At 35.8% G+C, this 11,153-nt stretch overlaps 1 non-coding gene across 1 annotated transcript; it reads left to right on the forward strand.

Moving 5' to 3' along the window:
• Positions 1–10,350: 10,350 nt before the first annotated feature.
• LOC118625885 lies at positions 10,351–10,456 on the forward strand. Its single transcript, XR_004958744.1, has one exon. It is a non-coding gene; the product is annotated as a U6 spliceosomal RNA (small nuclear RNA).
• The last annotated feature ends 697 nt before the right edge of the window (positions 10,457–11,153 follow it).

The raw sequence follows: 11,153 nt of genomic DNA on the forward strand, positions 1-11,153 counted from the left end.
AGTATTAATTTTTGAGTTTACAACTTTTAATTAGATTAATAATTGAAATTAGGCAAATTGCTTTCTTTGTAGCAGAGTCTGTGTATACTTTCTTCCCCTTGGGTTATTAACATGAGATAGGGCCAATTATTTAACAAAGAAATATCTGGACCCTTAAAAAATTAAAATTTAAAAATTCCTTATCAAGATTTAAATCAAGCATTTTCTGACCAAATGGCACTTACATTTAGACCAGAGAGAGAAGCAAAACTCAGGTTCTTACTATCTTCTTTCTTTTCTCACATGAATGAGGACTAAACCATTAACAGTCAGATTTGACTTTCCAAACCTTCATCTCAGATATTGTTTTCAAAATAATTTCCCGGAAAAGAACAGAGGGTCTTAATCACTTCTTAACTAGCTGCCAAATGAAAGAAAGGTGCTTCTATGGAGGACAAGTCCATTTTTTTTTTAGCAGTTTTGGGCGAAATGCTTAATGTTTGTTTGTTTGTTTTTTTTTGTTTGTTTGTTTGTTTGTTTTTTTGGGGGGGTGGGGGTGGGTTTTAGAGTCAGACAGTTAGGAGCTCAAATGCCAGGCCTGCCATTTATTCTCTGAGTGATCATAAGATGGGCATTTAAAGTCTGAGTTGGTTCCTCATTTTTAAAAATAGGGCTGCACTATGACTACTATAAAGATATGTCAGGTGCACATATGCATACATTTATCTGTGTAGAGATCACTTTAAGAAGGTGTAGAAGATACTCTGGTTTCTCTTCAGATCGCATAAATCTTTCGCCTTTTACTGTAAGAAGGTGTAGAAGAGCCCTGGCTGGTTTGGCTCAGCGGTTAGAGCGTTGGCCTGCGGTCCTGAGAGACCCAGGTTCAGTTCCCGTTAAGGGCATGTACCTCGGTTGCAGTTTGTCCCCGGCCCTGGTCAGTTGTGTGGGTGGCAGCCACTCGATGTGTTCCTTTCACATCGATGTTTCTCTCTCTCTCTCTGTTCCTCTCTCTCCCTCCCACTCTACCTGAACAAAAAATGGAAAAATGTCCTCGGGTGAGGATAAAAAAAAATAGAAGGTGTAGAAGAAACAGTTATGATCATTCCTTCCAGGTAGAGGGACTGGGCGCCTCCTAGCTATCAGGTGTGGAAGACAGAGTTACAGTGATGGTATACCCTTTTACACCTTCAGAACATTGTACCGTTACATGTATTACCCTTTAAAAAGTAAATTGTTTTGCCCTGGCCGGTTTGGCTCAGCGGTTGGAGCCTTGGTCTGCGGTTTGGAGAGACCCGGGTTCGGTTCCCGCTAAGGGCATGTACCTCGGTTGCAGTTTGTTCCCCGTCCTGGTTGGGTCATGCGGGTGGCAGCCACTCGATGTGTCCCTTTCACGTCGATGTCTCTCTCTCTCTCTCTTCTCTCTCTCTCTCTCTCTCTCTCTCCCCCTCCTACTCTATCTGAACAAAATATATATATAAAAGTAAATTGTTTAATTAAAAAAAAAACAGCATAAAATATGAAATAAAATTTCCAACACAGTTTCTGACATGATGTTCAATAAATAATGCTAGCTCTACCTTCTCTATTTTATCTTCTAACTACTATTTTTTATTTGGCACCCACAGGGAAATATACCTATTTTTAAATTTAGATTCTACTATATTTTATCTCAATCCATCCTTGTGTTTCACTGGAGGAAGTTGTAGGTTTTACTTCTGCAATTGTTTATGACCATAGAGTAAAGTTTAAATTCATGATTAATTTGAAAAATTTCAGGATTTTTTGTTTTTTTGTTTGGTGTGTGTGTGTGTGTATGTGTGTGTGTGTGTGTTTACTTCTTGTGAGTAGGGCTAATATATTTCAGAGAGTTAAATCTTTTAGTTTATTAAAAGTTATATGAATAAATGCTAAAGATATTGATGTTTTAAGAAAATCCAAACTCTTATGACTTAGCTTGCCATCCTTTTGTGTAAGACATACATCTATAAACTTAATGATAACACATTCATTCCTCTAAGAAATATTTATATTGTCTGCTGTGGGTGTGTCAGACACTGTTATAGACCCTTGAGCAAGGCAGACAAATCTTCTTGCAGGAAACACACAATAAACAATAAACATGTTGAATAAGTCAATTATTCAGTATGTTGGAAGGTGGGGTAGGCCACGGAAATAAGACACAGATGCCACCGAGGAGAAGTGAGAATGCGGAGTGTGGTGACTTTGTGGTGGTCACAGCGGCCTCACTGAGAGGGACTCGCACCGGCTTGAAGTGGATGAGAGATGAAAACCACACAGATATCTGGGAGAAGAACATTCCAGACCCAGGAAAACGCCATTTCAGACTCTCATCAAAAACATGCGTGTGTGTTCAGGGGACAGCAAAAGAGTGGCCGCGGGAGGTGTGAGCAAGGGCAGACCTGGGGGTAAATATCTAAAGCCTATGAAAGAAGTCAGCATTTACCCTGGGTAAGATAAGGAGACATGGAGGGTTTGGGGCAGAGAAACGACATTCTCTGACTTCTTTTCTTTCAAAGGATCACTCTGGATGCAAGAGAAAAGCAACAGGTTGTATTTATCAGTGTAATACAGGCAAGAAATTGGGTCCCGAGTGGTAGCATTGGGTTTGCTCTGGGAGGTCAGTGAAAGACAAAGCCAAGGATAACTTGAACCTGTGTGAGTTGAGCCATGACCTGAAGGAGAATCAGAAATGGAGGGGGGAATCCTGGCTGTTCACTTTTGAACATATTAAGTGTGAGATGTCTATTAAATATCTAAGTAAACATGGCGATGAGGCAGAGAGGTCCATGCTGAAGCTATAACTGTGTCATCATCAGTCTAAATGAAGATTTTGAAATCAGTCATTTACCTTCAGTCTAGAAAACAAACTCAGGGGTCTACCTAATTGGAAGGGATACCCTGGTTGATCCTGAGGCCAGAGAGTGCACACCTGGTGGAAAGTCAAGGGAAAAGGCAGTGATCACTGAATTGGGACACGGAGCATATTCTTTTCTCTATGGTCACTTCAGAATGAGGTGCCCATTTGAGACAAGCTCATTTTTTCCTCAGAAGCTTCTGCTAGGGAAAGCAACTAACCTGCACTTTGAGCCTGAGTTCTGGATAAAACATCCTCCTGAGATCTTTGAAATTGTGTGTGTGTGTATGTGTGTGTATGCAAGAGAGAGAGAGAAGAAAAGGGAAAAACAAAGACCCCCGCCCCCGCCGCCCAAAACCCAACACTACTATTTTAAAGATGCCAGCAGTTTTCTGTCTTGCAAAGGTGAAACTACCTTTGGTGCCAAATATTTCTTTGTGCAGAGAAAAGCACAGCGATGGCATCATTGTAAAGCAGAGACCATGGCTGCAAGTGGATGCATTTAAGAAGCGGAGCAGCAATAAGCTGAATGCTCTAAATAACTGTATATACAATGGTGTGAATCTGGGAATGCTTGTATTGCTATAAACCATGTCTCCTTTATCAAGGAGCTAGTTTTATTTATTTATAAATTTATTTCACTTGTTTTTTGGGTCTTTAGCAGAGTTGGTTTGATAGTCAAACATGAACTCAGTCGTGTTGGGGGACTTCTGTGGGAAAGTTTGCTGTCCGCACCTGGCCTTCGAGGTCACTGTAGGAGAGGAGCAGGCACCCAGGTGAGTTCCAGAGGCCCAGAACAGCAGCAAGTGAGCTCAGGGGGTAGCCTGAAGGAGGCACTAAAAAATGCTCTTTCCTAGCTGGGAAAATAGTGTGTTTGCTGCCTGGGCTTCCAGATGCACGTAGGATGAAGAAAACACCAAAAGAAGGCGGGCAGTAACCACAGCTCCCTCCATGGAGGCCAGAGCTAGTAGTTTTGGCACACATATGAATATGATTTCATTCATACACTCAGGGTGGTGAAGTCTGGAGACAATTAAATTACATATAATTAAGTTATAATAGCTAGGAAGATTGAAGCCAATTTGCAGTCTTTGTGAAGAATCGTAAAAGTAAGCGTGAAATGCATTTATGTAAGCTTCTTGCTTTTTCAAACTTTGTCGTTTTTATTCTTGTATTTTATTGCATATTTGAAGACGTCTTCATATTCGTATTTTATTGTAGCATTGTTCAAGAGATAAGTGTCATTTTCTGCTGCATTTTAATAATGGCATCAAAAACCTTAAGTGACTACTATGCCTTACATGTAATATAATTCAGGGGAAGTACTAAATATAGTCTGTATATTCTTGTCAAAGATGACATTTAATATTTTAATTTCTAATAATGAGAAGTCATAAATGGTAGTATACGAATTCTCCCACTCTGATACCCAATGTAATCATGATGATTTTCATAAGTATATTCCAAAAACACTTTGATAGTCTGAAGACGTTGATCTGTGTGAAATGTCAGCCTTGTCAATTAGACTGCACAGATTTTTAAGAGTAATAATTGTTAAAGGTTGGGGCAACTTTAATGACAAATTTTCTAGCTTTTAATCTTAGATTCAGCAGTTCCTGTAAGGATAACATTCAAAAGGTCTCTTAGTTAGGTTTCCCACCTGTAGCATTATATTGAACAAAACTCCCAGCAGAAAACTGGTGAAAGTGATCATGTGACTTACTGGGACCTCAGCCATTGTAGACCTGGGATTTTAACTTTCATTTTCTTACCCATGTGAAGTTCAACTTCTTAGCCACCTTTTTTTATATTAGAAAATGCTTCTGAAGTAAAAGTGTTATTTTATGAGACTTCTATCCTGTCCCAGATCTTGATCACACACACACACACACACATATATATATCTTATTATATCTATGTTGATTTTAAGAAGGTATTAAAATTTTCTTCAGGAGCATTATTAATCTGAATTACTTGATCTTTCATTATAGGAAGCAGAAGTGATGAACAGCAGTTAATGTATTCACAGTTATACCTCTACTCACTACTATACTAAAGAGGAAAAATTTAAAGCTACAGAGATCTTTTTCTCTTTGGTAATGTTTATACCTAGTTCCACCAGAGGGGAGGTCCAGGGGTTTCCTGTTCCGCTCTCACTGTGTTCCCCACACACCTGCACCAGCCATTTCACAGCCCACTTCTGAATTCCTTACCCTTCCGTCTTTCCAGTTACTCAACATGTGGTCATTCACCCAAACATAAACTGTGCCTTTAATATGCAGAGCATTCTAATGTTCAGTCCTTGTCCTTGAGACATAAGACCTACTTTGACAAAATCAAAATATACTTACAACCATATTTTAAGATAAAGAAATATCATGAGTGGTAAATATTTATGGGCTGCATGATAGTTCTCAGACCACTTTGAGAGAGCAGAGTTGGTTGTAATTATTAGAGTGTATTTAATACAAGACTGAGAGTTGTAGGGATTATGATTATATTAAATTGTTTATATCAGTCAAGATTACAAGTTGACCAGGGAATATATAGGTAAGTATTAAGTCTAATATATAGTAAATAGGCGGAAGTCAGAGCTTCCTTTTTAACGTTGAATGCCTACCAGAATGCCAAGACAAAGCAACACAGAGCTGTTACTATACCTGAGTTAACTCTGTCCTGGCAGGGAGTGACATTGTAAATAAATGTTATGGGCCTATTTGTTTCTAAAGCAATGGGTCAATCTCATAGTCTAATTATATAGTTGCATTTATCCTTCATATGTAATTTGTGTGTGTGTATATATATATATATATATATATATATATATATATGATATATACTCATCTTATTTTGTGTAAGATTCTAAAGAACAGGGAATGTATCATTTTTCTAGAGCACTTAACGCCTCCTCAACCCAACACATAGGAGTCTCGACTTATCGGTACTAAGAAGTGTTGATTTTATACTAATGCATGAGTGTTTCATACAAAGTTATGTCATATGATATGGTTTCATTTCAATAATAATTACTCCTCCATTTTACATAGAAAACTCAGTATAAATTCACTTAATGTTTAAGTGATCATTTTACTCTCAAATCTTCCTAATTTAGCTACCCAGCCTGGTCCAGGTGTAGTAAGAGAGAAGTGAAATGTTCACAGCTAAATCATTAAAGCTTATTTAATATTTATAAAATGAACATTAAACACAAAATTCCCTGTAGCAAATGAACAAATTTTGCTAATATATAGCAAATAACTAAAGAAAAGACTGTACCAAATTTGGAGATTCTTCAAAAAAGTATCTCATATAAACACAATAAAAAACTAGACCAAGAACAACCTTTTTCCTATTCATTGTTCATTCAGTGAAATTGCCAATTAGTTTTCTCATAAGTAAGGGCTTATGCTATGTCAGGATAATGGGTAAGACAAAACTGCACTTCATACTTGGGCATGGAAATGCCTGAATAGGTCAGAGTGGAGTTTCCAGAATTGCTGGCTCTCCAGGGAGAGGAGCTAGAAGATAGAGTCCACATGTGAGTGCACACTATTGATTAGAAATGGGGACATCTACAGAGATGTCATTAACACATTGACACATGCAAGAATTACAGCCAGAAATATTTTTATATCTTCCATAGTTAGATATTTATTTATATATTTAATTAATTAATTTATTTATGGATTTTTGGAGTCCTTTATTGTATCTAATTAACTTTTTTTTTTTAATAAGTGAGCCAAAAACTAGGGCATGAAAACCTTTATGTTTTATAAACCATTTTTGTTTCAGCAGACTTTCATTTCGGCTTTTGTTTTTGTATTGACCTAATTTGTGTTTTTAATTGTTTTTCAAATTTTCACTTAAATTCATTAGGGTGACATTGACTAATAAAATTATATAGGTTTTTCTTTTAATATATATATTTTTATTGTTGACAGTATTGCAGATGTCTCCCAATACCACCCCTGTTTGCTTCCTTCCACCCAGCCCCCACCCCACCCCAGGCCTTCACCACACTACTGTCTGTGTCCATGAGCTATACATACATGTATATAAGTTCTATGGCTAATGGCCTCCCATCCCTCCTCAGCCCCTTCTCTCTGAGATCTGAATGTCTGTTCCATGCATCCGTATCTCTGGGCCTATATTGTTCATCAGTTTATTATGTTCATTAGATTCCACATATAAGTGAGATCATGTGGTATTTGTCTTTCTCTGATTGTCTTATTTCATGTAACATAATGGTCTCCAGGTGCAAGAACATACAATGGAGTAGAGACAGTCTCTTCAATAAATTGTGTTGGGAAAATTGGACAGGTACATGCAAAAACATGAAATTAAATCACCAACGTACACCATATACAAGAATAAACTCAGAACAGATAAAAGACTTAAATGTAAGTTGTGAAACCATAAAAATCCTAGAAGAAAACACAGGCAGCAAAATCTCAAACATCTCACATAGCAGAATTTTCACCAATACATCACCTAGTACAAGAGAAACAAAGGACAAAATGAACAAATGGGACTATATTAAATTAAAAAGCTTCTGTACAGCAAAAGAAACCATCACCAAAATGAAAAGGGAACCAACCAAATGGGAAAACATATATAGGTTTTAGGGATACAATTGTATAATACATCACCTATATATTGCATTGTATATTTACCACCCAAAGTCAGTTCTTCTGTCACCATGTATTTGATCCCCTTTACCTGTTACTACCCCGCCCCCCGCCACCTCCCTTCTCTATGTTGTCTGTGTCTATGAGTTTCTGTTTGTTTGTTTTTCTTGTTTGTTCATTTATTGCTTTAAGTTTTATCTTCTACATTTGATTGAAATCACATGGCTCTTGACTTTTTTCATTAGAAATTTAAGAAAATAGCCTCTACATACATGTGTAACTCAGCGATTACTTAATAAATAAGATGTACTGAATGAGGGATCAGAAAACTCCAATTCTTGGGCCAGATTAGCTACTTCTTGGCCTTCAATTGTGGTAGGACCCTAATCAGGTTGAATTTCAGTTCTCTCCTTATTCAAATGGAGAGAATTAATTTTGCCTCTTCCTTCTATAGGTTATGAGAATTGGGGAACAAATGTAATGATGTTTTTAAAGGTCCTTTTAGCTTGTTAAGTATTATTAAAATCTTAGGTTTTATTATTCATGAATAGCAAGTACCTATAGTCTCATCACCACATTAAGCAATGCCAGAGGAATACAGGATACAGAAACTGACCTAAACAAATTTATATTTTGAAAGAATCTAAGAGGATAACTTTTCATTTTACAAATGAGGATCCTGAGAACTAGAAAGATCTAGACTTGTTTATCGTTTTCCAACTAGTAAGCCTTGCATAACCAGATTTATGACTCTAAGGTAGACCTCCAACATTGTTACATTGGTTTTAAGTAGGGGAAGGTGTTCCATTAATAGCATCTTATTTTGTCTGTTACATTCTAGATAGGCACGCTAAAGTTGAACATATGTGTTAATCTAATATATGTAAATATAAAATGAAACACTTGATTAAAATTTGAATTGGATTACATAAAATTAGGGTATGGATTCATTGTATAATATACATATTTATATTTAAAAAATTTAATAACTTTTATGCCAGGTGCTATGGGATGAGGTTGCTCTTGTTGAAAGGGAGTTACTTACTTCAATTTGGAACCTTATTAGCCTTGTATGGTACCTTCCATCCATTTCAGAATTGTGCCAATAGAGAGAAAACTTATCTTTTAAATTTTTCATTTTTAAAAACCACTTTTCCCTGTGCTTCTTACAAAAAGATCTGTAGAACATAATTGTGTTTATGTCCTATTCCTTAAAAGAAAGTCCACTTTCTGCCATGTGTTATTTCTGCTCCAAGGAAATATAATCTCTATGCTATTCCAAAAGATTTCTAAATTAGAAGTAAAAAAAAAAAAATCTGTATAATTAACCCATTTGACATGTGAAAATATTCATCATCATGAAATTATTTTCAATACTCAGATTTTAGTTAATTTCCTCCTATTTTAACATCAGGACTGTAGAAAAGCTAGGTATTTTTCCTGGCATTCTAGCTACTTTAATGATCTGTAACAATCATACAATTTTCAGGGTCAAATCTTTCTTAACCGTTTTTTCCTGATTGAATATCTGAAGATGCTAGGTTAAAGTGTAGCTTTTTTTTTGCATTCTGTTTTTAATTTTGACATTTCAATTTCTTGCCATTTTATGAAGTAAGTTTTATGAGACAAGGTGCTTTTGCTAGATTGATGACCAAAAAAAAAAAGAGAGCGTAGGGAACCAAAATAGGCTTTAGAAATTTTGTTCTTCAGAATTCATTCCCCTTCAAGGCTCTCTGAAAGTTCTGACATGAAGCGGTTCTTCCATAATGAGAGCAGACATTAGCCATACATAAGTTATAATGGCTCATTTTTATTAGACAAACTTTCTGAAGAATAACATTTAAACTTGATGTAATTTGCCTGAAAGCAAATGGAAACACAAGTTGCATATTTTACAAATGGCCTTAAAAGCATCCATTTGCTTATTTTGAAAAGTCCTTTTAACAGTTCTATAAATCCTACAAAGTGCATATACTTCATTTTACTATTTACCTTGGCCTTATCATAATTCAACAATCTTCATAAATTTGTTCTTCAATAAAAGTTACAATTTATAGAATAATCTCAGTGATCTATGGCTACACTATGAAAAGGAGGTTGCCTTACATGGGCCATTTGGAGGTAGTTTTTTTAAATCTCCACAATGAAGTAGGATAATGAATGTATGGCTACTTATCACTCCCTCCATCCCTTGTGATTGTGTTTAAGACTTTAAAAAATGAAAACTTCTTTTCTTCTTTCACAAAAGATAAGCATAATTTCATTATAAGTCATGTTATGAAATCAACATGAAGTAGACCCACTCAATCAAAATCTCATGGAGTGTTAGTATTTTTGAAAGTTCTGCAGGTGATTATGATTCAGTCACTTGGGGAACCTTGGCCACAAATAAAAGTAGAATGTTTACTTTTTCTTGAAGGAAGGACTAGCCTTATAATTCCCAAATGTTCAGATTTATAAATGCATTAGGTTCCCCTAGGCCAAACAGAACTTGGAGAACTCAGGGCATTTTTATGTAACATTGGGACCCAGAACTGGATTGAGTCACTTTTCAAAGCAATTAGGTTCTATGACTATTCAATATACATATTCTCAATGAAAACATCTTAAATCAAATTAAATAAACTTAATTTTTATTGAAACTAGATTGCGTTTGAATTTTATAGCTCTTTTAAAAGTGCTTTTCAAGAATTAGATTTTTATTGCTATACTTTCATTTATAAAATGAACACTTCATTGATATTTTGTGGATAAAAGCAAGTAGTTTATATGAGCTATTTACTTAGGTAACTTGAGATATAAAAAGTTAATCTGAAATGGGGCATGGTAAGATAAATGCTTCTTTGAGAAATAAAAATTACATAGAGTGTGCTTGCTTCGGCAGCACATATACTAAAATTGGAACAATACAGAGAAGATTACGTGGCCTCTGTGCAAAGATGACACTCAAATTCGTGAAGCGTTCCATATCTTTATTAGCAGGAGAAAGAGAAAGAAAAATAAGAAAAATATAACCACACTAAACAAAAATGGCAATAAACAAGTACATATAAATAATCACCTTAAATGTAAATGGATTGAATGCTCCCATAAAAAGACACAGAGTAGCTGATTGGATAAGAAAGCATGACTCATCTATATGTTGTTTACAAGAGACCCACCTCACAACAAAAGACTCACATAGATTGAAAGTGAAGGGATGGAAAAAAATCTTCCAAGTAAACAAAAAGGAAAAAAAAGCTGGGGTAGCAATACTCATATCTGATAAAATAGATTTCAAAATGAAGGCCATAACTAGAGACAAAGAAGGCCAGTACATAATATTGAAAGGATCTATCCAACAGGAAGATATAACCTTCATACACATATATGAACACAATATAGGAGCACCAAAATATATTAAAAATCTTCTGGAGGACTTCAAAGGAGAAATCAATAGCAATACAATCATAGCAGGGGACTTCAACACCCCGCTGACATCACTGGATAGATCCTCTAGACAAAAAATTAGCAAGGAAACAGAGACTCTAAATGAAGCACTAGACCAAATGAATTTAATAGATATCTACAGAGAACTACACCCCAAAACTACAGAATTCACATTCTTCTCAAGTTCACACAGGACATTCTGAAAGATAGACCACATGTTAGGACACAAACTAAGTCTCTAC

The sequence above is a fragment of the Molossus molossus genome, unplaced genomic scaffold, assembly GCF_014108415.1.
Source record: "Molossus molossus isolate mMolMol1 unplaced genomic scaffold, mMolMol1.p scaffold_m16_p_11, whole genome shotgun sequence".
Lineage (NCBI taxonomy): Eukaryota > Metazoa > Chordata > Mammalia > Chiroptera > Molossidae > Molossus > Molossus molossus.